Source organism: Camelus dromedarius, chromosome 2 (assembly GCF_036321535.1).
Source record: "Camelus dromedarius isolate mCamDro1 chromosome 2, mCamDro1.pat, whole genome shotgun sequence".
NCBI classification, from domain to species: domain Eukaryota; kingdom Metazoa; phylum Chordata; class Mammalia; order Artiodactyla; family Camelidae; genus Camelus; species Camelus dromedarius.
This window is the reverse complement of record NC_087437.1, coordinates 85,917,670-85,943,989: the sequence shown is the minus strand read 5'-3', so window position 1 is coordinate 85,943,989 and position 26,320 is coordinate 85,917,670.

Here is a 26,320-nt window from a genome sequence, read left to right as displayed (position 1 = left end):
AATCACTGCTGCCCTCAATGATTTGGGAAGAATTAGAGCTGACTTCTTGACACACCTGGAGGGGAACCCCTCTGGAAATGTACACTGTGAGAATGCAGATTATTCTTTCATTTTGTCTTGGAGCACGGCAATTACAATTAAGACTTTTGAAAGGATGGAAAATGAGGTTTCCTAAGGACACAATTTGGCAGACCATAGCAATGCTGTGTCTTTGGGCATTGGAGGCCTGCCAGAAGCACTTGCCCAGTGCTAATTACAGAGCACCTGAACTTTTATCCATCATCTGTTCTGCTGCACAGAAACTTGAACACTCCAATGAATGGTTTGCATTCTTCCCAGCAGCTCTGGGACAGGAGGAAAATCCTTTCATTTAATTAGGCTATTATTTTCCATTTTAAGCTTCAATGGAGATTCAGAAACAGGTGCCAATTTCTCTTCTGCCTCCGGGCCTAGAAACCAGAATGACTTCTACAGAGAAAAGAAACCAGATAAGGCCTCAGAAGCAATGCTATTAACTTGCCTCTACCTATGCAGTTTGGAAACAGATGTTAATTACCAAACAGTGCAGCCCCAAACTGAAAACAGCTTAATCACTGCTCGGGCTTTTGTTGGTTGCCTGTTAATACTCTCTTCTGGTTCTTCTGTGTCTGGAAATCTCTATATGTTTCTAGATCTGTACATATATCCGTGTCTAGATCTATCCATACATATATCTATTTTAATCGTGGGGCTTGTTTACTTTTTAAAATTACTGAAATCACCTCATTATAGATGGCACTTCTCAGGGCCTTTTGCTTTCGCAAGACCACACTCAGCACAGTCAGCCACAAGGAGCAGAGGCACTTGTCACCACTGACGTTGGATTGGTGAGGTTCCATCGCTTCTTGATACAACACAAGGCTCTATATCCCCACCTCCACCCAAGGTTTAAAAGAGTAATTTTACCAAGAAAGACAAAACAAATTAAAAGTTGAGGCATTTACCTGAATAATCCACTTCAAAATCCATTTTATTAAACAACAGGAAGAATTGTGTCTTTTAGAGTATTTGCTGCATTGCTGTCTTTGAATAAGGAGCCTATTAGAAGAAACTTGAGACCTACAGTTGGAGGCAGGAATAAGATATTTTGCGAGTTAGAAACATCACTGTCTGCTCTTTGCTTTGATTGTGACACTTGAGAATGGCTGAATGGGTTAATGGGCCATAAGACAATGAACTGCCAAGGGCAGTAAAAATCTGAAGCTGGGAGGTATTTAAAATACATGAGAAGTACAGAGCTGAGACTGACATCTTTGTCTAGAGGGTAAAGCAACTACAAAACCATAAGTGATTATTTTTGTGAGATGTCTTAAAGGCTCATGCAAGGATGGTTGGATTGACTTTCTCAGTGAGTAGATTCTTTGAGAGAGAATAAAATGGAACTTGATATATTATCAGGTTCCTTCAGGCCAGGAGAAGCAAAGTCAACTGTTTTCTTTTGGCTCAAATAATTCTCCCTGACTGTCCAAAATCTGGAGGAGTAAACTCAAATTCCTATGGGGGCTAGGAATGTAAAATATAAATAAACAAAGTGGCCTGAATAGAAGAAATATTTCTGGAAGTATTTGCCCTTTTCGACTAATTTTTATTTTCTTAATTTTGCTGGAAATCTGGATACAAAAATATTTCACATTCTTATAATTTACAATTAGGAAAGAAACAGTCTGGGTGAGAGGATGGGTGGGAGTGAGATGTACTGCCTTAGGGCAGGGGGCCCCAGCAGACAGAGGTGGGGCCTGGAGCTCCCGCACCCCCTCTAAAAGGGGCAGTCACTCTGTGGCCTCATGAGACGTTGGGGGAATGTGGGCACAGACCTGCCAGTTACTCTGTTTTCAAGAGAAACTGGAGCATCAAATTTTTAGATGGAAACTTCCGATTTTTAACTTGTGGCTACTATTTCAACTTTTTATTCAGTCTTTTCCCAATATAGATATTCCTCAATTCAACAGTTTCGTAACTATCTCAGCACCCTTTGTTCTTAGCCCAGAGCAAACTTCCTAGAGGCAGAGTGGGGTGTGATTTATGTCGCCCTAAGCCCCGGAAGATAGCTCCTTAGTGAACTGATAAACAACTCTTTTTTAACCTAGAGCTTAACTGATCATTTTTCCTTCGCCATTGGTTTTTGAAAATTCTCATTAAATGCATCATCATAGGAATGTAAGAACCATATCAGTAAGGCTCATTGTGAAATAGATTTCAGCATCCAGATGTCAAATCTGTCCTGAAGATAGAAAATGTATGTGACAATAAATGATCACTATACATGCCCAGCAATACTATTTAGAAAAGGGTTCTGCTTTGGTGACTGATGTTTCAGGAATATTTGGAACAATTTCAACCCTGTAATTATGGAGAAAAATAGTAATTATAAGGATGATAAACTTTTACTAAGCCACCACTTATATATATGAAGGGACCATGTATAAATAAAACACGGAACAAACCAAAAAACCCAACCAATCTCACAAGTGTTTTCAAAAAGAAAAAAAAAAAGGTAAGATAGCAATGGGGTAAGCCAAGGTATTATAGTTCTAAAGGAAATTCAGGTGTTGTAACCAAGGGCTACGCATTATAGTGAAAATGTGTAATCTTGGGGAACTCAGAATTAAAAACAATCATATATAATGGGTATTTCAGGAAGCTCTCAAATAGCTTTTGCATCTGTTCTGAGATTTTAAAGATACTTTTAAATTTTAACAGCCTCTCTGAGGGAGAGTAAGTTTTCATATTCTGGGGTCACTTTCCTGTGTTTAGGGCATTAATTTGTTTTTTTCTGTCATAATAAGAACATTCAATAATGGCAAAGCAGTTTTAGAGTGTGAATCTTACTTTACAGCACATCCTCAACTTAGGTTAATATGGAGCGTTCCTAAAGTGATGATGCTTTCAGGAATTGTTAAAATCCATGCATCTTCTAGGCTCAAAAATATGATTGTCATTTGATTTAGTGGAACATTTAATCATTTTCACCTGCTCAGTCATCTCTCCATCTAATCAGATGAAGTAGCCAATCCATCGTCACACATCTGAATTCTTTCTGTAAGTCTGATCATGAATTCCCCACATTCCAGTCATCTGTGGCTGCACACAAACTACCCCAACCAACCCTCGTGGCTTAAAACAACAACAGTTACTTATTTTCCTCATAAATCTGCAGTTTATTGCTCATCTCTGCTCCATGCAGGGTCGCTGGGAGGCTTAGATGGAGGCTGAGCCACTTTCAAGTGGCTCCTTTGCATGGTTGGGAAATTGGTGTTGGTCGTTGGCTGGAAGCCCAGATTGGGCTTCTCTCCACAGGATTGTGAGTTTCCTTACAGCGTGGTGGCTGTGTTCTGGGAGCAAGCAGAAACAGGGAGTGCAAGCTGCTAACTTCTTAAAGACCAGGCCTGGAAGCCTGCAAAGCATCAACTTCCATCATACTCTGTTGGTCATGTGATCATGGAATCTGTCCAGATTCGACGGGAGGTGACCATCCCTCACCATCTCTACTCTTCTACCCCCAACTCTAACCACTTCACATGCCTGGATTTCAGCTACATCAAACAAATGAGTATCAACCATCTTTTTTTGTGGTTGCTGTTCTTAAATATTATCTTTCTGGACTGTCCCTTTCTGGCTGTGTACCAAAAATACCACCGGGTAAATGTGTAATTATCTTTCATGAGTTAGCGAAAGCATCCTTTCCTCTTTGAAGACTTTCCTAACTCCCCTTAGGAAGTAAGTAATGTTAAGGACACTTTTCTCAGTGCTTATACACTATATTATCATTGAGTATAATTTTTCTTGTTCACTTTTAGCATAATACTTAATATACCATAAGAACTTAATAATTCAGCATAATTCCTAAATGCATAGTGAGAATTTAGTAATTCTCTGTTAATGCATCAATTTTGAGAATTACAGAGTGGTTTATTGAGAGACTGAGTCTTTTGTAAACCTGGAATCTAGTTCTCTTGCCAACACTGATGAATGTATCTGTGTCAGTTTGGTCAAGCCACCTAAGCTCTTATAGCTTCTCTTAGCCTGAGTGTCTTCGTTCCTCAAAAGAGGTAACAGTGCTGGTTCTACAACCTCACAGTGGCACAAAAAAATAAATAAAAATTGCATGTAATATCACTTTAAACATGTAGAATGCTACCAAAATGCACATTAAAAAATCAAGCAAGTATTATCAAATGCCTACAGGTAATGTTTGGAAGAATTGAGCCAAACAAATAAAGATGACTTCAGCATTTCACTTTGTCTATAAGGTTATTAATTTAAGAGTGGTTTTTTTTGCAAACAGCTATGGTGCTGAGTGAATTTTTCTTTTTTCCTTCAGCTTTATTGAGATAAAATTGACATATGGCATTTTGTAAGTTTAGGGTATACAGCATGGTGATTTCATATGCGTATATGTTGTGAAATGGTGACCATATAAGGTTAGTTAACACATCCTTCATCTAACATAATTACGATTTTTTGTGTGTGATAATAACACTTATGATCTACTTAAATGTAGCAGTGTTCAAGTGTACGATACAGTATTGTTAACTATAGTCACCACACTGTACCTTAGATCCCCAGAATGTATTCATCTCCTAGCTGGAAGTTGTGCTCTCTGACCCTATTTCCCTACTCCCCAGCCCTCGGAGACTACATTCTGCTCTCTATTTCTATGAATTCAGCCTTTTCAGATTCCATACGTAAGAACACACAGTATTTGTTTTTTTCTGTCTGACTAACAAAATGAACACCTTGGAAGTTATCATCCATAGAAAGCTAATTCTCTTCTTATAGAATGCCTTATCAGACAAAAGTGTCAAGTGTTGCCCTGATCAGAAGCATTATTCAAGGAGAGAAATCTTCATATTGTTTCAACCTCTGTTTTATTGAGGTTATGACATTAAAAAAAAAACTCCTCAAGGAAGCAAACCTTTGGACATGTGATTAAAATCCAGATCCTTTGAAATGTGCCCTATTGTACAGTTACCATAAGACAGCAGGGCATGCTGTGCTTTTGTAAGTCACCTGTAGTGAGTTGCAAACATTTGTAAGAAAAAATCAGTTTTGCCAGTGCTGAAGGATTCAGAGAAAGTATTTTACCTTAAATTTGTCATGTAGTTAGAAAAATATACTTGAAAATATCCGTTCCTTATGTGATGGCCCTTCTGGTAACAGTGAATGTGAAGGCCAGTTTTCTTAGTCTAAAATGATTTTGCTTCATTTGAAAGTTCTTGGGGGTGGGAAGGGATAAATTGGGAGTTCAAGATTTGCAAATACTAACTAATATATATAAAATAGATAGACAAGTTTATACTATATAGCACAGGGAACTATAGCACAGGGAACTATATATATAATACCTTGTAGTAACTTACAGTGAAAAAGAATATAAAAACGAATATATGTATGTTCCTATATGACTGAAGCATTGTGTTGTACACCAGAAATTGACACAACATTGTAAACTGGCTATACTTCAATAAAAAAAAAAAACCCAGAAAGTAAATAGTTCTTTTCCTTATGTGGGAAAAGAATGGGAAAATGTTTTCAGATAAACGAATGACCTGAATGGTCAGGTTGGTAGGGTAGTGGGAGGGAGGTACCAGTGTAGATAAAGTAGCCTGACATAGACTCAAAGATGCTGTTTTGGTGCCAAGACAGACAAATCCATAAAGAAAAAGCTGTGAGCTCAGAATGCATAACAGCAACATAAGGGGATAAAATTTAATTCTGTGAAAGTAGATCTAAGTGAGACAGAGTGTATTTCTAGTGAGTACAGGGGGAAGATTTAGTCATAGAGCCAAACATTTGCAGAGAGCATCATATGCTGGCTTGCAGTATAGATAGGAGGAGAAGAGTGCAGGGACATCTCAAAGAAGGAAAAATTGCTGAAAAAAGGAAAGGTGATTCTGTAAGAAGCTGCAATCAGGGCTATAAAGTCCTAGTTATGTAACAAAGGAGCGTTGCATACAACCAAAAGGCACGAATGAATTATCAGCCACACACACATGAAAAAGACAGTCAAGGAAAGAGTATGTAAAGGATAAAGACTATATAGTTCTCTGACATGGTCATTTTTTTCCTGCTATACCCTTTACTGACTCCTTTATGAGAGGGATATTGGCATAAATAATTTTAAGTATCCCTTATATGCCTGGCAATTAATACATGCCAAAAATGTTTTTTTTTATATTGAGGTCTGATTTAAACTCAATATTATTATGTTTGGGGAATTTGTTATTCTTTTTTCTAATTTTTTTTTATTAGGGTATAATCAGTTTACAATGTTGTGTCAATTTCTGCTGTACGGCACATTGCTTCAGTTATACATGAACATACATGTATTCATTTTCACTATAACCTACTACAAGATATTGAATATAGTTCCCTGTGCTATACAGTATACACTTGTTTATGTATTTTATATATACCAGTCAGTATTTGCAAATCTCCAACTCCCAGTTTATCCCTTCCCACCCCTCTCCCCCCTGGCAACCACAAGTCTGTATTCTATGTCTGTGAGTCTCTTTCTGTTTTATATATAAGTTCATTGGTCTTTTTTTTTAGATTCCACATATAAGTAATATCATATGATATTTTTCTTTCTCTTTCTGGCTTGCTTCACTTAGAATGACATTCTCCAGGCCCATCTGTGTTGTTGCAAATGGCATTATTTTATTATTTTTATGGCTGAGTAATATTCCATTGTATAAATATAACATATCTTCTTTATCCAGTCATCTGTTGAAGGACATTTAGGTTGTCTCCATGTCTTGGCTATTGTAAATAGTGCTGCTATGAACACTGGGGTGCAGATGTCTTTTGAATTAAAGTTCCCTCTGGATATATGCCCAGGAGTGGGATTGCTGGATCATATGGTAAGTCTATTTTTAGTCTTTGGAGGAATCTCCATACTTTTTTCCACAATGACTGCACCAAATTGCATTCCCACCAGCAGTGTAGGAGGATTTCCTTTTCTCCACACCCTCTCCAGCATTTATCATTTATCATTTGTGGACTTTGAATGATGTCCATTCTTACTGGTGTTTGTAGTTTTGATTTGCATTTCTCTGATAATTAGTGATATTGAGCAGTTTTTCATGTGCCTAATGGTCATTTGTATGTCTTCATTGGAGAATTGCTTGTTTAGGTCTTCTGCCCATTTTTGGGTTGGGTTGTTTGTTTTTTTCTTATTAAGTCATATGAGCTGTTTATATATTCTGGAATCAAGCCTTTGTCAGTCTCATCTTTTGCAAATATTTTCTCCCATTCTGTAGGTTGTTGTTTTGTTTTGCTTATGGTTTCCTTTGCTGTGCAAAAGCTTGTAAGTTTAATTGGGTCCCATTTGTTTATTTTGGCTTTTATTTCTATTTCTTGGGTAGACTGCTCTAGGAGAACATTGCTGAGATGTATGTGAGATAATGTTTTGCCTATGTTTTCTTCTAGGAGTTTTATGGTGTCTTGTCTTATGTTTAAGTCTTTGATCCATCTTGAGTTGATTTTTGTGTATGGTGTAAGGGAGTGTTCTAGCTTCATTGTTTTACATGCTGCTGTCCAGTTTTCCCAACACCATTTGCTGAAGAGACTGTCTTTATTCCATTGTATATTCCTGCCTCCTTTGTCGAAGATTAGTTGACCAAAAGTTTGTGGGTTCATTTCTGGGCTCTCTATTCTGTTCCATTGGTCTATATGTCTGTTTTTGTACCAATACCATGCTGTCTTGATGACTGTAGCTGTATAGTATTGTCTGAAGTCTGGGAGAGTTATTCCTCTAGCCTCTTACTTTTTCTTTAGTAATGCTTTGGCAATTCTAGGTCTTTTGTTGTTCCATATAAATTTTATTATGATTTGTTCTAGTTCTGTGAAATATGTCCTGGGTAATTTGATAGGGATTGCATGAAATCTGTAGATTGCCTTGGGCAGTGTGACCATTTTAACAATATTGATTCTTTCAATCCAGGAGCATGGGATATCTTTCTATTTTTTTTAGTCTTCTTTAATTTCCTTAATTAATGTTTTGTAGTTCTCCAAGTGTAAGTCTTTCATCCTTGTTTATGTTTATTCCTAGGCATTTTATTACTTTGGGTGCTATTTTAAAAGGGATTGTTTCTTTACTTTTTTTTCTTGTTGACTTATCATTAGTGTAAAGAAATGCAACTGATTTTTGCACATTAATCTTGTATCTTGCTACCTTGCTGAATTCTTTTATTAGTTCTAGTAGTTTTTGTGTGGAGGGAATTTATCATTCTTAAGTTGAGCATTCACTACTGTAGTAAGTAGATCCATTGTGTATGATGAACATTCTCAAAGAAATTTTAGGTGTCTTAACTTTTTTAAAATTGTAAACTGTCTTTTGTTTGTTTGACGTTTTTGTTGAAGTATAGTTGATTTACAATGTTGTGTTAATTTCTGGTGTACAGCATACTGATTCATATATATATATATATATTCCTTTTCATTATATGCCATTACAAGTACTGAATATAGGTTCCTGGGCTCTACTGTAGGATAAATGTCTTAATATCCTTAGGTTTATGTTTATGTGTATCCAAATTTTATTGTTTCCAGAAAATGTCTGGTTACTCCTAAGCCAAGGAAAGACACTGCTGAGTTTACTTTTCTGTATTCCTACACAGCTGATAAAGAGAAAGGGTAAATACAGAATTGGCAATCCTAAAGGGTACCATTGCTCTTATGTACTAACAGTTGCCATTCCTCCAATTACATATTTGAGAAGAGAAAATATATTTAAAGGGATGACTCCTGGCAGAGTTTAGAGGTCATCCTGCCCCTTCTCACTTTAACCCTGGGTTGTTTAATCTCTAAATCAACTAAGGTAAGGCAGAGGCTCTCATTGAACATTTATTTATTTCTTCTTACACAAAAAAGCACACTTAAATTTCATAGGTGAAGATAAAGACGAGGAAAGCAAAGATGATATGATTGACAGCGATGAGAAATCATCTGCTCTCAATTCGCTTATGATATGATAGCCAATCTCTTGACCACCAGTGGTCAACTTGACCACTCAGGGTGGCATGAAGAAAGAAACCATAGGCAGAGATGCACATGAAGCTGCAGAGTTCCTCACAAGCCCTACCTGCTTCCAATCCCCATTTTGTAGAACAGATAGCATTTAGCCATGTCCTTCTAGAACTTTATATTTCCCCAGTTTATCACTTTCCTCAGCACCATACTGCACTAAGATATTCTTCAAATGAAAGACTAAGATGAAGGCAGTCCTTGACAAGCTTAAATAATTTTTCAAAGAGTTTCAAAGAAAAATAGACACAACAATAAAGTTCTTCAAAGCTGATTCCACCTTTTCTTGAGATAAATAAGAGAAGAGCTTTCAGGGTTGTTGTTGTTTTTCCCCTTATGAATTTCTTACACAATTTATATTTCTGATTTGACTCTAAGCACCCTAATTGTGCTTGTGGCAAGTGATGTTCAAATCCACTTACGAATACTTATGAAGCATCTTACAAAATACAAAGGATTTTGAATTTTTTAAAGGGAAATATTGTATTTGCTTTAAGTTCTCTTGAATCAGACTCCTTATTTCTATTTGATACTATTCAATGGAAACTATTTATTTTACCTATTTATTTAAAAAAATGGTATATTTTATAAAAAACATTTCTCTGGTATAAGAGGCAAGTTTAGTGAGTCATCATGAACATCAGGTGAAGAGTAATCAGAAATTTGTTTATTTCATCCATTATTTAACTCATTCTTTATACACTTTTTCTATTATTGTTTGAATTAATTTATGTATTGATTCATGCAAATATACTTACATTCTTATGTCTTTGAGAAGTAAGCTGAATTGAATCTGTACAACATTGGTCTCGTAAGTCATATGCACTCATGCATGATGCACTGGCATTTGAGTTAAGTTATTACAACTTATATTTATATTATTCTCATAATAATTTTTACATATGTTGTATCAATATAATGATAACTTTTATAAAATATACATGAACAAAGATAGTCCATACTTACATAAAATTCATGAACAAATATATTCTATATTTAGTACATACACATAAAGAGAGCATATATTCTATGTATTTACCTATATTGACCCTATATTTTAGAGTTACACTGTCCAATAGAGTAGCCATTAGCCAGAAACACTGTTGAAAACTGGAAATGTAGCTAATGTGACATGTTGAAATAATAATATTTGGGATAATATTTATTTAATAATATTTGCTGAAATTAAATATGCTATTAAAATTAACTTCAGCTGTTCATTTTTACTTTTTAAAAATGTGTGCTACTAATTTAAAATTAAATATGTAGCTTGCATATCTATTTTGAGAAGAGATTTTCTAAAAATATATATTGTATAGATAATATAGGTATTCTATATATTACAAATTTATAAAATACACACTGAGAGATGGTTTTAAAGAATACTGAGAGTATCTACATGATCAAATTATTATTATATAGTACTATAAAATACAGTCCATTAAAATATTAATTGAAATAATATAAGTAGAAATAGTTTATTAGTTTATTTATAATTTATGGCTGCTGTACTGGGCACATTGTATTCTCTACATCTTCTCATTTCTGAGAATTAACTTCTCTGACTCTTTCAGCTCTATAAATGTGGTTTCCTAGAAGTTTCCCTATCAATTTTCCTGTAGCCGTGAATGATTGTAACTGATTCAAGCCAGATTGGTCAGAATCTTTCTGAATCCTGAAATTGAGTCAGAGAATCATATTTTGTCTAGTTGGCCAATATTGTAAGATGAGATGCAAAAGAGAATATGGTGTATGTATGTTCTGTCCTGTGGAGAAAGCCAGGCTGCTCTAAAAGGTATGGATGACATATATAGAGAAAATATTTTTCTGTGTAATTCCAGGGACTACCTACATTTCCCACTCATTATCTTTGGTAAGATGTCTCAGGGTCGTTATAACACATTTTGAATTTCTATCACTTGAGATAAAATTGTTTTAATTAAGGCAGTCATCAGGAACACAGAGAAACCTTATTTTATTAATCGTTCATGTCTTAGATAATTAAATATCATGATGGCAAAGCTCCGGTCTACTTCCTAATTATAAAAGAAATAGAACACAGAAATTTGATTTTAATCTTTAAAAAAATAGTTTTTTTCTGATTGATATAAAAAATACATGTTGACTAGGGACCAGTTATATGAAATACAGGCAAACAAATAAATAAATAAAAATCACCTGATACCCCATGATTCTGAAAAAACTTTACTGGTTGTTTTACTTTATACCTGATTTTTATACATTTATGATCTATGTAAAATTTTTGACAATAGTGGATATTCAATGTTCTATTCAGTATTTGTTTCCTGTTTAACATTATATCATAAGCAGTTTATTGTTAAAATTTTATCCATATATGCTTTTTAAATACCATTAATTCAATAGTGAAGATATACTTTATTTATAATCTTGTAAGTTTTATAGCTTTTTCCAATTTTCTACTAGTATAAATACTGCTCAAATGAATAGATGTTTTTTCACATAAGGTTTTGACTACATTTCTGGATATTTCCATAGGATAGATAATAAGATACATTATGGATCAAAAAAGTATGACCTTTCTGACATACTGACTTGAATTGTACAACATTGGTTGTACATAGTTTTTTATGAAAAAGTTTGTAGCAAATTCATATTCTCAACAGCAATGTTTGAATGCCCATCTTACTGGAATTTCATCTGTATGGTATATGATGTTTTAAAAAATTGCCTATATATTACTTTATATTTTGTTGCCATTAAATATATAATTCCATAAATTTATGCAGGTACCAATAAAAGTTTTTAAATGAAATATATTTATAAAATCAAGTAACATAACCTCAGAAAATCTAAACACAACCATAGGAAATCTAACAGTGATAAACTAAAATATCACAGTGATATGGAAATGAAGGTATTTCAAACTATAGAGATGAGTTTACAAAGAATTTTAGAATGATATGCAAATATGTATAAGAAATTTAAGTATACCCAAGCAATTGAGAATTATATTATGAAAAAGAAATCATGAATTAAAGAAGTAGAAACATAAAGAAGAAGAAAATGAGCATCCACATATGATTTTGAAATATTGGCTATAGATCAAGAGGTACATGATGGAAGAAAGGGGGATAACTAAAGTTAGGCATAAGCCAAATCCTGGGAAATATGTAGATTAAAGAAAAAATAAGCACAATGCCTATTTCTCTGTGTACCGTGCTGCTCCACTTTCTTTGATAATTGCCTTAAACTTGTCTTTGCCCTTGTAAACACATTTAAAGTGAATTCTCCAAGGGCAGAGAGGTGATAGATAATAGGTGAAGTAATAGGCAGTTACAGAGAGTAAACAGAGGGTTTTACTTTTTTAGACAACTGCTCTCTTGAGAAGCAAGTTTCATTATTTGAAGCTAACTTGTCTATTTTCCCCCTTTGATGTGTTGTTAAAGAAAGTTTTACAATTTGAGATATTGCTTCTCTTCTAATGCTCTAAAATGTTGCTGATGCAGAGAAAATGCTCCAAGGTTAGTAAGTTAATTTTTTATCATATAGAACTTTATATATATTCTAACTGTGATCGTGTTCCAAATATTCCTTAAAACAATTAATAATAGCTGATGTCCTTACATTTTAAGGTAGGTCAATTATATTTGATGTAATGGTTGAATTTCATTAAAAAGTAGAAAACATGAATCTTCCAAGTTCATGAAATATATATATATATATATATATATTGCTTGTAATGGAGGGCTTTTGGGAAGGAAAGTTTGAAATGCATAAAAATATAGCACATTTGATATAAGAGGAAATGTTTAACTGTTTAATATTAAGTATGTTTCCTTAGAATGCAAGTTCTCAAGAATAAATGGGCAGTTGCTGCCTCAACCCAGTTTCCCCAAAAGCAAGGCTGAGAGATTTTGCATGCAGGTAGTTTATTTGGGAATATGGTCTCATGGAGCAGGAATGATGGACAGGGGTATACTGTCTCCTGAGACAAAAAAATGTGTTTTTAGAACTTTTGGACTAAAAGGAGGGCATATTTCCATAAGTCCCTGTCCCCCTACTGGGCAGTAACTCACGTTTCTAGGTCACTCATGCAGTACATGAGTGCTGAACGAGTTCCCAGGAGCACTTCAAGCACGCTTATAGTGTGCATCAGTGTGAAGCGGGTTGTAGTCCCCACTGGTCTGGTTGGTGCAGCTGCAGTAAGGGTGACACTGGGCGGGTGTGAAATAGGCACAAGAGAGGTGTATGTAGTCCAACCCTTGTAGTACTCAGATCTATTCATACTTGGTGAATCCATGGGATTATTTGAACAAGGTTATATTCCCAGTGGTGTGGCTTGCCCAAGGCCATAATTGATATTCATCATCTACCTCTTCATGTTTCAGTTCTACATTTAGCTAACCCTCAAGTCAGAATTTCAACTTGTCTAGGTTGCTTGCCTACTGAAATGATCCTTTAGCCCTGAAGGGGCTGAATCTTTAATTGAATTGTTTTTTATTGTACTCTGGTTGTTACAGTTTGTTCATAGTTATTACTGAGCATAGACACACCAAGAGAGGCTTCCAGAAATCACTTGTTTTCCAGACAGCTCCTTACTGGCCACTCTAGTGGCAATCCTGGCTCCTCACTCCAGCCATACTTGAGTGAGAATATAGGGTAGCAGTAGCCACTTTTTGGCCACTACCAATACCAATCCCTCTGTGAACCAAGTCCACATATTTTCCTTTGTGGTCAGTTAGTTCTAGGCACTTCTTCAAAAAGGCTAAGTGTATATCAGAGTTAACTGAAATAGGATCTGGATCTTTTCTTTTTATAACTTGCATGTTCTGGACCTGCTCAGGCACCACCCTGAGTGTGTCATTTCTATCATGCAGTTGGTCACTGCCCTCTGTGTGACAGGACAGGCAGCTCCAATCCACAGTCCCTTATTACCCCATGACAAGTTCTTAAGTCTTTACTAGGGCCATGAATACAGTAGGAGCTGGTAGTTCTGTGCTACAGAAAGCATGGCCTTGCTGCAAAGTCCTGAGTCTGTGCAGCAACATATCTACTGTGGCTTACCAGAGACTCTGCATAGTCTCTTTTAAATCTGCTGTGGATACTTCTATCATCATCAGATCTGCTAGGTCATATGATCTGAGTGTCAGGACAGTTAGCACCCAGGTTAGACTTCCTGCAATACCTTACGTTGCTCTGGGAACTATTTCAAAACTGTCAGCATTGTAAGTCACTTAATAAATTGGTCAAAACAGAATTTTCAGATTTCTTCCAAATACCAAAAAGGACCATCAAATGATGTCTTTTTTCTCTCTATAGGTGTTGCAAAATGCATCAGCTTGTCCTTCTCTTAAACAGAATGTCTCAGAATTCTCCTGACCCCTGGATACCTATAAACCTCACAGTAGAGTAGGACCCTCAGTCATCATGGTATTTATCTTCTACCCTCTGGCTATTCTGTCTTACCATATTATTCACTCCTCTTGAGTACTAATTAGTATTATTTCATATTACAATTGGCCAGTGATGTTCTGCAGATTGTCAAGATGATCAAATTTCCTGTGAAACAGGATGGTGCCCTGAGGACAGAGAATGGGATAGTTAACAGTCTAGAGGAAAGACAGTGAATGTGTACTGCTGTCTTGCCCATGTAAAAGAGAACTCCTTTCTGCCTTCCAGTAGAGATTGAACAGAATGTGTCCAGTAGACCAAGAGTTGCACACAAAGCATCAGAGACTATGTATATTTCAGTAAAGAGCTACTTCCGGCGCAAAAGCAACTGTGAATAAGTCTAACATTTGGTTAAGTTTGTAACAGTCCATCTTCATTTGCTTTGATCCACCTGCTTTTTCAGAGACAAGCAAGTGAATTGAAAAAGTGTTTGATGGGAAGTAGCAGTAGTATCTACACTTCCTCAAGGATAGCGATACTGCTTTTTCTTTACAGCCTGACAGTCTAGGGGCAGGTTAAAGTGCTTCCACTTGTCCTTCCTTGCATCATAGGTCAGAGATCCAATATGAGGGTATGCCAGCTGCTTAATATATCTAGTCAATTATGCACTTTAGAGCTTGAGGACTTAACAACTGAGTCAATCAGTAGGAATTTTGGAACATTGTGAAATGGGCTTGGACTAAGATTATCTTTATAAATATAAACCCCTTTACAAATCAGAGGATCCATAATGGGCTTTCAGATCCTCTGGTATCAGTGTCTTAAAAATCTTTGAGTATTATTCTTTCCCAGTATAGGGTCACAAGTTCCTTTAGGAAGTTGTTAAAGGGATGTTTATCATATAAGCTTGTGGAAGCCTTTTATCAAGGGGATCTCACTTCTTTGTCATAGGCTGACTTGCATTTTTTCTAAATTGATATGTTAAAATTTCAACTCTCCAATATCTAAGAATATGACTGTATTGGGAGATAGTTATTTTTAAGTGGTAATTAAGTTAAAATGAGGTCATTAGGGTGAACTCTAATCCAATATGTCTGGTGTCCTTATAAGAAGAGAAAATTTGGACATAGACAGGTACAGAAGGAAGATCAGTGAAGACCTTGGGAGAAGATGGCCATCCACAAGCCAAGTAATGAGGCTGCAGAAGAAACCAATTCTTTATCTCAGATATCTAGCCTCCAGAATTGTGAGAAAATGAATTTGTGTTGATTAAGCCACCTGGTCTGTGGTACTTTGCTGTGGCAACCCTAGCAAACTAGTACATTGCACTTTGGATATGTAGACTGATTAGATTTGGAAATTGGTTGAGGGATTATAATTTTGCAGTATCAGAATTCATTTAAGTGCTGTGGCTGGCCTCTGCCATTCTGGAATTCTATAATTCCTATTGATACCAGTGAGCCCAGTAGGAAGCATCTCGTACCATCACTCCTTGACTGTAGAGGTCAGACCCACTAAGCTTTTCAAAGATGCTAGTGCCTCTCTCACCAGTGCATTTCTTAAAATCTTTGTGAAGATATGTCCTGTGGATCCTCCCAGGGAATGCAGTCGGATATCAGGTTTTCCAGTCCCTCTTAGTAAATTCGTTTAAATGTTTTCATTTCCTGAAGTCTTCTGATCCCTTTCTCAGTACCATTCAAAGAAAGTTTCATAATCTCTACTTCATTTAATATAGAACTATCACTGGATCCAAGCTTCAAAGAGCCATCTATGTAGTGTGTTAGGGCCAAAACTAGGTGTCCTTACCAAAACATTAACTCTGAGTCACAGGATTCTAAACCAATAAATTATCCTCTGTTTAAACTTATCTTCTGCTTTATCCCTTCACTGACCACTGCCCAGTGTAGTAGCCTCAAGACCACTCACTTACACATATATTCCTCTGGTTTCTGCTGGTACATATTAGCAGTCCCTGTAATTCCTTCAATATATAAGAAATAGCATTTCCCTGTTCAGGCTGTACTGAGACCTAACCTTAGTGTTTGGCCTGAAAGCGATGTGGAGTGGATGTACATTGTGAAGAGAATAAGCAAAGTCTGGCTAGGCCTCTGCCTTAGAGCCTTTGCAGGGTAGTCGGGGACTGGAAGGCGGCTTTATTAAGGGGGAGGAGGCTGCTTCTACTGCCTCGAAGGGTTCAGGGTTATCTGTGGGTTCAAGGTTCTTAGAATTTTTCACCAAAAAATCTCCACCCAATTTTTTCAGAGTTGTACTTTTTCTTATTAGGGCTCTGCTGACTTAGCAAATCTATCAAGGCGATGTATTCAGTTCTTTTGCAGCTCTATCAGCTCACAGTAAACTCTTGGGGCTGATTTTCAGTCGGATGTATCCTGTGTACGTGCCAGATGTGGATCTCCTTAAACAGTCTTCTACAGTCCTCCTTCCTCCTTTTCAAGCATGCCTTGAGTTGAGAGTAAGCCAAAAGGAGCCTATCATTCCTTTCCTCAGTGCTTTCAAAGCAATCAGTTAAAGGCACCTAAATCCATTCTGTAAAATTACATCCTATAAAATGGTATTTTGGTAGCCACAAATGCCAGCACTTGAACTTCTCATTTATATTTCATTCCATTCATTCCGTCACCAAAGGTGATAGTCTTACTAATTGTGATGCTCTTATATGCCAGGGTCCTGCCACACATACCATCCACTGTCTGATTGGAGCTTGATCCAGATTTCAAAGCTCATTCTGAAGATCTGTTACATACAGTCAGTTCAAGTAACAACTGCCTTAGCAGTGGTACCCAAGAAAGCAGAGCCTGAGAGGAAGGAATACATGCTGAGAGAACAGGAGTGAGAGATGGTAGAGCAAAACAGGGAAGGAGGGAAAACTAAAATAAAGATGCATTATAAAGTTGGCAATCAGTGTGAGAAACTGCAAGTTGATTCCACTGCACTTTATGAAGTGTTTTATGAAACGTGTCTTACAATTATCTGCCTGGGGGATGAAAGGAGGAAGCATTTATCCTTTGGCTTTCATCTCGCATTGATCAAGGATGGCTCCTGGGCATTCACTCTCCCACACTTCCAGATTGGTCATGCTTAAATGCTGAGCAGGTATCTGCTGACATCCCACACTGTGGCATTAAAAACATCCTGAAGACAGGAGATATGAAGCAATGACCTAAAATTTCACCTATGTGAAGCTTATCAAAATTAGTAAAGAAATGGGTCACTGGTATAGCAGCTGGAATAAGAGGTGAGGTCAGGAATATTTGAAGTGGGGCACAGGCAGTCTCTGATTTTTAGGCCAATAACTGGCTTTATTGGCAAATGATAACAGTCAAATGTTTCTTTCTTTTCTCTTATTTTAAATTATAAGGTTTATGAGAAAGTTTCATGCAATTGGACTTCTGACTACATTGTAGATTTATTTTAGGTCTTGATTGTAAATAATAGAATTGATAAAAATAAAGAATTTTGCAGCTTCCCTGTGTGCAAATCATGTCAGTGGGCTCCCAGTTTGTTTTATAAGTCTCATATGATTTTTTCTTCCAATTTTTGTAGTTGTGTATGTTTATCACTATTTTAAACAATGATTTGTATGTAGTGGATATTACACAAGAGAATGGTGCTGCTGTGGGTAAACTAGGTTGCACTATTCACTCGTAGATATTTGCTTGAATTGGATCAAAGCTCATCAGCAACTATATAAAAGGTGAAGTAATTTTTTCAGGGTTTCATTAGGTCCTTTTAGAAACACAAATATGTTGGAGTTAAGATTGAATTTGAGCTCTTTTCATCGTTTTGGGGACTGGTTTTCCAAATGATTACATGTCAGATGGGAAATCCTCTGTGATTAAGGACAGCGATGATAGCTTGTGTCTTAATCATCATCATTGTTGTTAATGTCTCTGGCACATTGTAGGTATGCAATAAATGGATGTTTATACCTAAGCTTATTTTCATATCCATGGCTTTGTTATTCAGTTTTATGTAATTTATGACCTCTCCCCAGAAAACTGTTTTATAGAATGCAATGTATAAAATGAAACAGAGAGCTGAGGCACTGAGGTGTGCCCCATATTGTACACAATTAGGATGAATAAATAACTAATGCGTCCTCTTCCAGATGTATTATTATCCTTTTCTTTTCCCTGTGTGTCACTGCTAATTTACCCTTGGTTAATTTTTCCTAAACCAACTCTTTTTTCCTATGGTAAAAAGTTTTCTAGTTTCATTTTTATAATTACAAGCCAATTAAACTCCCTTCTAAAAGTCAGTTTAAATTTGGCTTTTTGTTTCTTACATTTAACAGCATTCTTTCAGATACAACTCCATTTTTCTCATATTTCACTTCTTTGGCTTACTATGATATATTTTCTACCACTATTTTTTAGCATTTTCCTTCAAATATTGTTATCATAACAATAAACCACACATATTTAAAGCATACAAACTGATGTTTTGCCATATGTGTATATCCATGAAACCATCACCATAATCAAGATAACGGACACATTCATCACCTCCAATAGTTTCCTTGTTATCCTTTGTAATGCCTCTCTTCTGTTCCTCTCTCATCTCCCAAACAACCACTAATCTAATTTCTATCACTCTACATTAGTTTGAATTTCTTAGAATTTTATGTAAATAGAATCATACATTCTGAATTGGCTTTTGTTTGGCTTCTTTTACTCAGTATAATTATTTTAAAAATCGTTCATGTAGTAGTATGAGCCTATAGCTTCTTTGGACTGCTGAGTGGTTTTCACTTCCGTGGTTATGCCACAGTATTTATCCACTGACTGTTGGTGGACATTTGGGTAGTTTCCAGCTGTTGCTTATTACATGAAGAGCTGCTACTAATTTTTTTATATAATTCTTTATAAGGATCTATGATTTAATTTCTCTTAGATAAAATTTAGGAGTGGAATGGCAGGATTATATGGTAAGTGTGTATGTAAACTTTCTAAAAATTGCCAAACCATTTCTCACAATGATTATCACCAGTATCATCTGAGATATCTAAGTAGGTGTCCACATCCTTATATACCAGCAGTTGGTATGGCCATTGGTATGACCATTAAAAAATGGTCACCCAAATACATCAAGTTCTAATTTCAAAAATTATAAATGTTACCTTACTTGGAAAAAGAATCTTTGCAGGTGTAATTAAATTAAAGATTTTGAGATAAGGAGATTATCATAGATTATCTGGGTAGGCCCTAAATGCCATCACAAGTGTCTTTATAAGAGAAAGGCAAAGGGAGTTTTGAGAGACACACAGAAGAGGGAAAAGTAATGTGAATGTGGAGGCAGAAACTGGAGTGTTGTTTCCTCAAGCCAGGGAATGCTAGCAACCACCAGATGCTGGAAATGCAACAAACAGGATCTTCCCTAGAGCTTCCAGAGGGTGTGGAGCCCTGTCCACATCTTGATTTTGTGTGCCTGGCCTCCAGAATCTACAATTTTATTGTTTTAAGCCACCAAATTTGTGGTAACTTACAATCACAGCCTTAGGTAACTAATTCAATGGCTTTCCAGTATCAGAAATCTGGCATGGGTTTGATCAATCATGTACTTCTATACAGGACTCTGATGCTTTAATGAGTGATACTAAGGCAATGGAGTAGAATGAACTGACAGAGGTAAGATGGAATGTCCACTCTGTAGTCTTGTCAGTAGTGGAGAGCATATGTCCCAGGGGCAGCCTGAGTACTTTACAGTGCTGATATCCTGGCCACACTGTTCTGCTGATTGTGCTTTATGTTTTTTGCATGTTAGGAGCTACCTTAGCTCCAGTCTGTTTCCCAAACCTGGTTCTGTATACTGCTAGGATTGTCAGACCCCATAATTTTCTTTTGTTTTTCTGTTTTCTGTTTTTTTTTTTTTTCCCGAATAAATCTCTTGAAACCATAGTGGATTTTTATAAATTGCAATTCTGGGTTTGTAACTGACTCTGGCAAAATATATTAAAATGCTTTGCAGGTCTAAAAAGAGAATGAACAGTTTTCCTAGTACTCAAGTCTGTTTTCTTCTTTTGATTAGTAACTAAACATGTTAAGTGTTTTGGAGTTAATAGTTCTTGGATACTTATCCTTGTCTCTTACTTTTTTCAGAAGCCCAAGTTTAATAGAAACACTTTTTAATTTTGCAACAACAATATTATCCCCTAACCCCTCTAATAAACAAAATCAGCCTCAAGTTCCCTTTGGAATAAGGCTTTGAGTTCAACGCAAATCTGACAATCATATTTTACTCTTTCATATTCTTTTCTACTCCGATGATTTATTCTACTCTTTGGGCCACATCCCTCTGCACTCAAAAGACCAGTTGTCTGTTGTGTGTTACCAGTATAACAGGTTTTACGTCACACTCATAGGTACCACCATTCCCCTCCATGTTCTCACATAGCCAAATATGTTTATTAAAGTTGAATATGCCTTAGAGGCACAATGAACTTTGCAGTGATTAATTGGAAAAGTTTTAGATTTACACAGGACATTTTTTGAAATATTTTATACATTCAAGAAATGTTTGGGAACTAAATAAATAAGAGATGGACATTTGCAATACTGTAGTCCAAACAAACCTCAGCTTGATTTTCTGTTTCATGTGTTTAGCTTCTTTTAAGTCCTGTTTACATAAGGCCATGTAAACAATTCATTCTCTGGGGGAAAGTCAGTAAAAATATTAGGTAATTAATAGAAAAATTGTTGCTTGATTAATTACCCCTTTCTCTAGTTGGTTATACTTTTATATAGAAATAGCCTTAGGGGCAAGTGTTAGTTATTTCACTCTCCTGTCAAATGGAATTGGTAGAAAGTTAATAATTTCGTATGCCTTTTATCCTTTACTCAAGTGGGATACACTTGAACAATAAAGGGGAATTAAATAGCTCTCCAGGAGACTAAATACATGCCAATCTGGGACACTGGGGCCAAAAATATATACTCTTTGTCCTCATCTCTACAATTCTCTCTGACAGTGGATGTACAGTCTTAGTTGCTTATCAAGAGAAAAAGTGTTACATTTAATATGGCCTTAATACTTAGAATGATTAAAATCAACTTAACATTATTACTATCTCCTTGTACAAATAGGAAAACTTGTCACTCTGGGGTTTTGAGCCAGACCCTCAACAGTTTTCAGTTACTATCACTGAAGGTATCTCAAAATGTAATGTCTTTATAATACCATTGCTCTCTAGTGACAGTTTTTATTTTTTAATGTGAATATATTATTGCAATCTCAATATAACCTTTCTTCAAGTTGTTAGGGCATATCATGACGATGGTAATAATAAATTTGAAGGAACTTTAGAGATTTAAAAAGTCTAACATTTACATTTATCAGAACAAAAGATGAGTCCGTGTGATAACATGCCAAAAAGTCATGCAGTTTATGGCAGAAGTAATACTGGTGTGTCTTCTGAGCCTAGTTCTATACCTTATGTGTGATATAAGACTTTACAAAGGATGCACAGCAGAATCTTTTTAGGCAGTACATTTATTTAGTGTATAACAGTATCAACATGTTTGGAAACATTGCATTTGATGATATTTTTCTGACTAATATTTAGTTAATGTCAATAGTTCCATACAAAGAGGGCCCTGGCAGTTAGTCCTGCCCTGGCAGTTACTAGATATCGCCCATAAGGTGGTGCATCCAATCAGATTATGTGACCTCCAAGGCCTCTTCCAGTCCTTAACCTTTATTCTGCACTGCAAATTTATATCATCTACTATGTCGTTCCACACCTATGTGGGAAATTCATCATCAGGGATGAACTGACAAGGCCGAATTTTGGGGGAATGGTTTGGTTTCCTACCTGTCTTTACAACAGAGCCAGAGTCAGCCCTCTGTGCCCAGCTCTCACAGACTGCCTCCTGCCAGCCCCCAGCCAAGCTTCTCCCTGTGACACCGCCTATCTGGCACAGCCAGGTGTGCACGTCTGCCCTTCCAGGGAGCACACCAGGTTAAAGTGCCAAGATGTTACTATAAGGAGTCCCAGTTGCTTACTTGCTTTGAATACTCCCTGAGAATTGGACAAATCTATATTTTGTAAACATAGACAGCTCTGTCTTAAATATATAAAAGTGCTACTGTGGATAAGAAAAAAGAGTATTTAATGATGCTATTGAATTCAGAGCAAAATTTTGTCTTTTATATTCTCAAATGCTGAAATTATCTCACAAACTAAATGAATACTATCTTAGAGGGAGTTGGCAACTCCTTTAATCTTACCAGTGTCTTCATTTAAGAAAAGGTTTGGAGCTCAGCCTCTAATTTCTTCTTACTATCTTTTGCTAAGAAATTAGGAGAGTAGCATAGTGGTCTCAGGTAGAGAGAATCATGCAAACCAGTATGAGCTGAGATGTTTCTGGTTGGTAGTGGTTTAGTGAATAATATCTTCGTGAGAATATTTTTAATTTTTCTTAGAGGCTTAAAATTTTCAGCAAGTCACAGTGGGAGTCCCAGGTGTTTTGACAGGCTTCTAAAGAACGAATTTTAGAGCAAGAGGATTTTTTTGCCTCTCCAATCACACCTGCTCTGGCACTGAGTATTACCCGCTCTGCATACTCATTTTAGCCCTCAAGTTCCTTTGATTATTAGGAATCTTCATGCTTGAAAAGCTGGCTCTGCTCCTCCTCCACAGAGTGAGGGAGGGAAATGGCACGTTTTGCAAATTTCAGTGCTTTTGAAAGGAATAATGAAAAGGAGGTGGTACTGCTTCAGAAGGCGAGCTACAGATGGAACAAAAGGTTAACTCAAATTTCTGCTGAAAATAGAAAGTAAAAATAATAATGGTGATCTATACAAGAGCAGAAAACACAGCAAAGTGAAGTTATTCATTTTGAATCAGCAGCTTCTTTTTAAACATCCTTTGGTTGTTCAAAGGGTTTTATTTTACAAATTGGCATTCCGTAGGCATGTCTGACAACTGGTTCATTGTATCTCTTTTACCAATTGTCAGCAATAGTCTTTCTTTGGATCCACCAAGGAACTTCAATGTTCTGAGGTAGTTTCTTTGAGGACAAATAATCCAACTTTTTCTCCATGTTTGCTTAAAAAGAATTCAAAGCTTAACTTTGCACTCAGCGGCTTCTCTTTATTATCTTGACAGATGATTTCCACTTCCCCTGTCACTAGAAATGGGAGTCTCCTTGCTTTTAGTTAGCAGTCCTTTGTCTGTCTGGTGCCTTATCCCATAAAAAAGATAATCTATCTTCACAGACGTTGCGTTACTGTTAAAAAGAGACTGCTTTTATTAGAGACTTCTGAAGAATGTACAAGTGGTAGGTGTGTAGGAATGTGACTGAAACACAATAATCCCCCCTGAGCATTCCACAGCGCGGCTGTGAACAGGTGCAGGGCGATCTGACGGGACTGCTGCAGTGACTTCTCACTTTTGAATAGTTTCAGAGCTTCTGAACTAGGAAAAAACCCTCCTTGCTAAAGAGAAAGAAAGTCATATTTCTCAGAGAGCTATAAGTGGTAGAAGATTAAGCTCAGTGATTAATATTTGAGAGTCATTTCTCTGTTAGAAACAGAATCTTTAAAATCATATTGAAAAAACAATGCTTTAAAAATGCATTGACTCATGCCCAAACTGTCATACCTCTATTGGTAATAAACAGCATATTTGCAGGGTTTTTTTTTTTTTTCTATTCACAAACTCTTATGAACAAATAATATCTTAAGTCCATATAAGGCTTAAATGTAAACACATTGATTTACAGGTGTGACAGACACTTTCAAATATGCCATCATCATCACATTCTGATAACAGAGATATTAAAATCCTTGTTACAGATGATGAATTTGGTTTTTAGGTAGGTAATGTCACTTGCATAAGATCATCATGGCAGACACTGATAATTTTCTTTCTTTTCTCTCTTTCTTTCTTTCTTTCTTTTTCTTTTCTTTTCTTTTCTTTTCTTTTCTTTTCTTTTCTTTTCTTTTCCTTTCTTTTCTTTTCTTTCTTTTTCTCTTTCTCTCTTTCTTTCTCTTTCTCTCTTTCTTTCTCTTTCTTTCTTTCTTTCCATCTACCTACCTACCTACCTACCTATCTACCTATCTGTACATGGATTTTTGGTTATGTACATGACCATGAGTAAAGACTGTTTCCTGGCTTGCTTTGTGACTATGACTAAGTCTCAGCCAGTGTGGTATAAGTATGCATGCTATGTACAGGGACATGACCTTATTTTCTCTCTTTTCTCCTTTTTTTGCTAGCTCTAGTGGGAATCTGAAGGTGGGAGCTTGGCAGCCAATGTAGACACTGATGATGGCATAACAGAAGAATAAGATATAGGAGCTTACCTTTGATTAGCTTTCTTATACAAGGGAGAATAAAAATTTGTGAGTTTATGCCAGATTATTTATTTAACAGCCATAAAATATAGTCAAAAAAATAGAAAAAAGTGGAATTTAGTCCCACATTATCTAAATCTAATCCAACTGTTCTTTATATTACAAACTGTACAGCTTCAGTACACCTGCCATGCATCACTTTTGTAGATCTTTGTACTCCATCTTGGTTCTAGCCTCTCTAATTAAGATTTCTTCAACACTGTTGAAAACCATTGTTTTATCACATTGTATGGTATAGTCGACCATATATTATGATATGAGTTCATTTAAAATGCTTGAAATACTAAGGATTTGGAAGTACTTTTCAAGCATTAATTTTTATGTAAATTAAAAATTTCCACATTATAAGTTTATAGAGATGTAAATGAAGATATTAAAATCCTTTACAAAAACGATTGAAACTTGTAAGAAAGATAGGAAGCTGGGATAAGAAATGGAGCCATTAGACTTGATTTCCTCTCCTATCACCAATCTGTCTTATTCACTTCCTTCCAATGGATTCTTTTAGTAAAACTCCTATTTCCTTCAAACAGCTGGTAGTAGTCTTATCTCCTAATGATATACACCACATTAAAAAAAAAATGCTACTAATCTAAAAATTCTACTCTGTGAAGATAAGCACATGGTTTAGAAGATGAAAAATGCTGACTGTATGATTACATTCCTGTCTGCTTGTATAGTACATGATCATTAAGCCATTCATCATTCTTTCTTTGGACTTAATTTTGGGGCTGGGTAAAGGGAAGATGAGGAAAGCAGAGAATCAATTAACTTTGGCTCGGCAGACAATGGTTTTGGCCCTGACCTTCTACATATTCCTTATTTTAAAGGGGATTATAGGGAACTTTAGTGACTTGTCAGTTAGTCATGGAGTCATGGCTTATCTCTGGATTTTAAAAGACTCAAGTTTAGGAATCTTTCTCCCACTTCATGCTGTTTCTTTTATCCTTGCTGTAACCTTTTGGGAAGGAAGGAAAACTGGTCTAAAATCCCAGTCATGCCCCTTATTAACTGGTGATAATGAGGCAACTTAATAAACTTCTCTTTAGTTATTCAAAGAATCCAATAATTGTCTCTACATGATGTTAAAATGAGATAGTGCGGGTAAAATACTTTGCATAGAACCTGACACGTTACAAGTGCTTGGTAATTTATTTGTTCACAAACTTGTTTAACTAACAATGAAAATATAAAAACAATAGGTAAGAGGAATACTTAGTGGGGTTAAGTGATTTATTTTTCAAAACAGAAAAAGTCATTTCTGATTCTTCAGTCAAGGGAAAAAACATTGGGAAAATGTCTAATGCAGGTAAATGAAGGAGCACCAAGTCTCTTTCACAGAAGCACAAACTTAATTGACAATTCAGTTTATCAATCACAGCAAGTACATTGTCTTGATCTGCCATAAATAGGGCAGAGTGAGACAACAGAATTCCCAGAAGTAATATGGTTTGCATTTATTTTAAAATACATTTACAAATTCATGCTCTTGAGTGATTAAAATCTG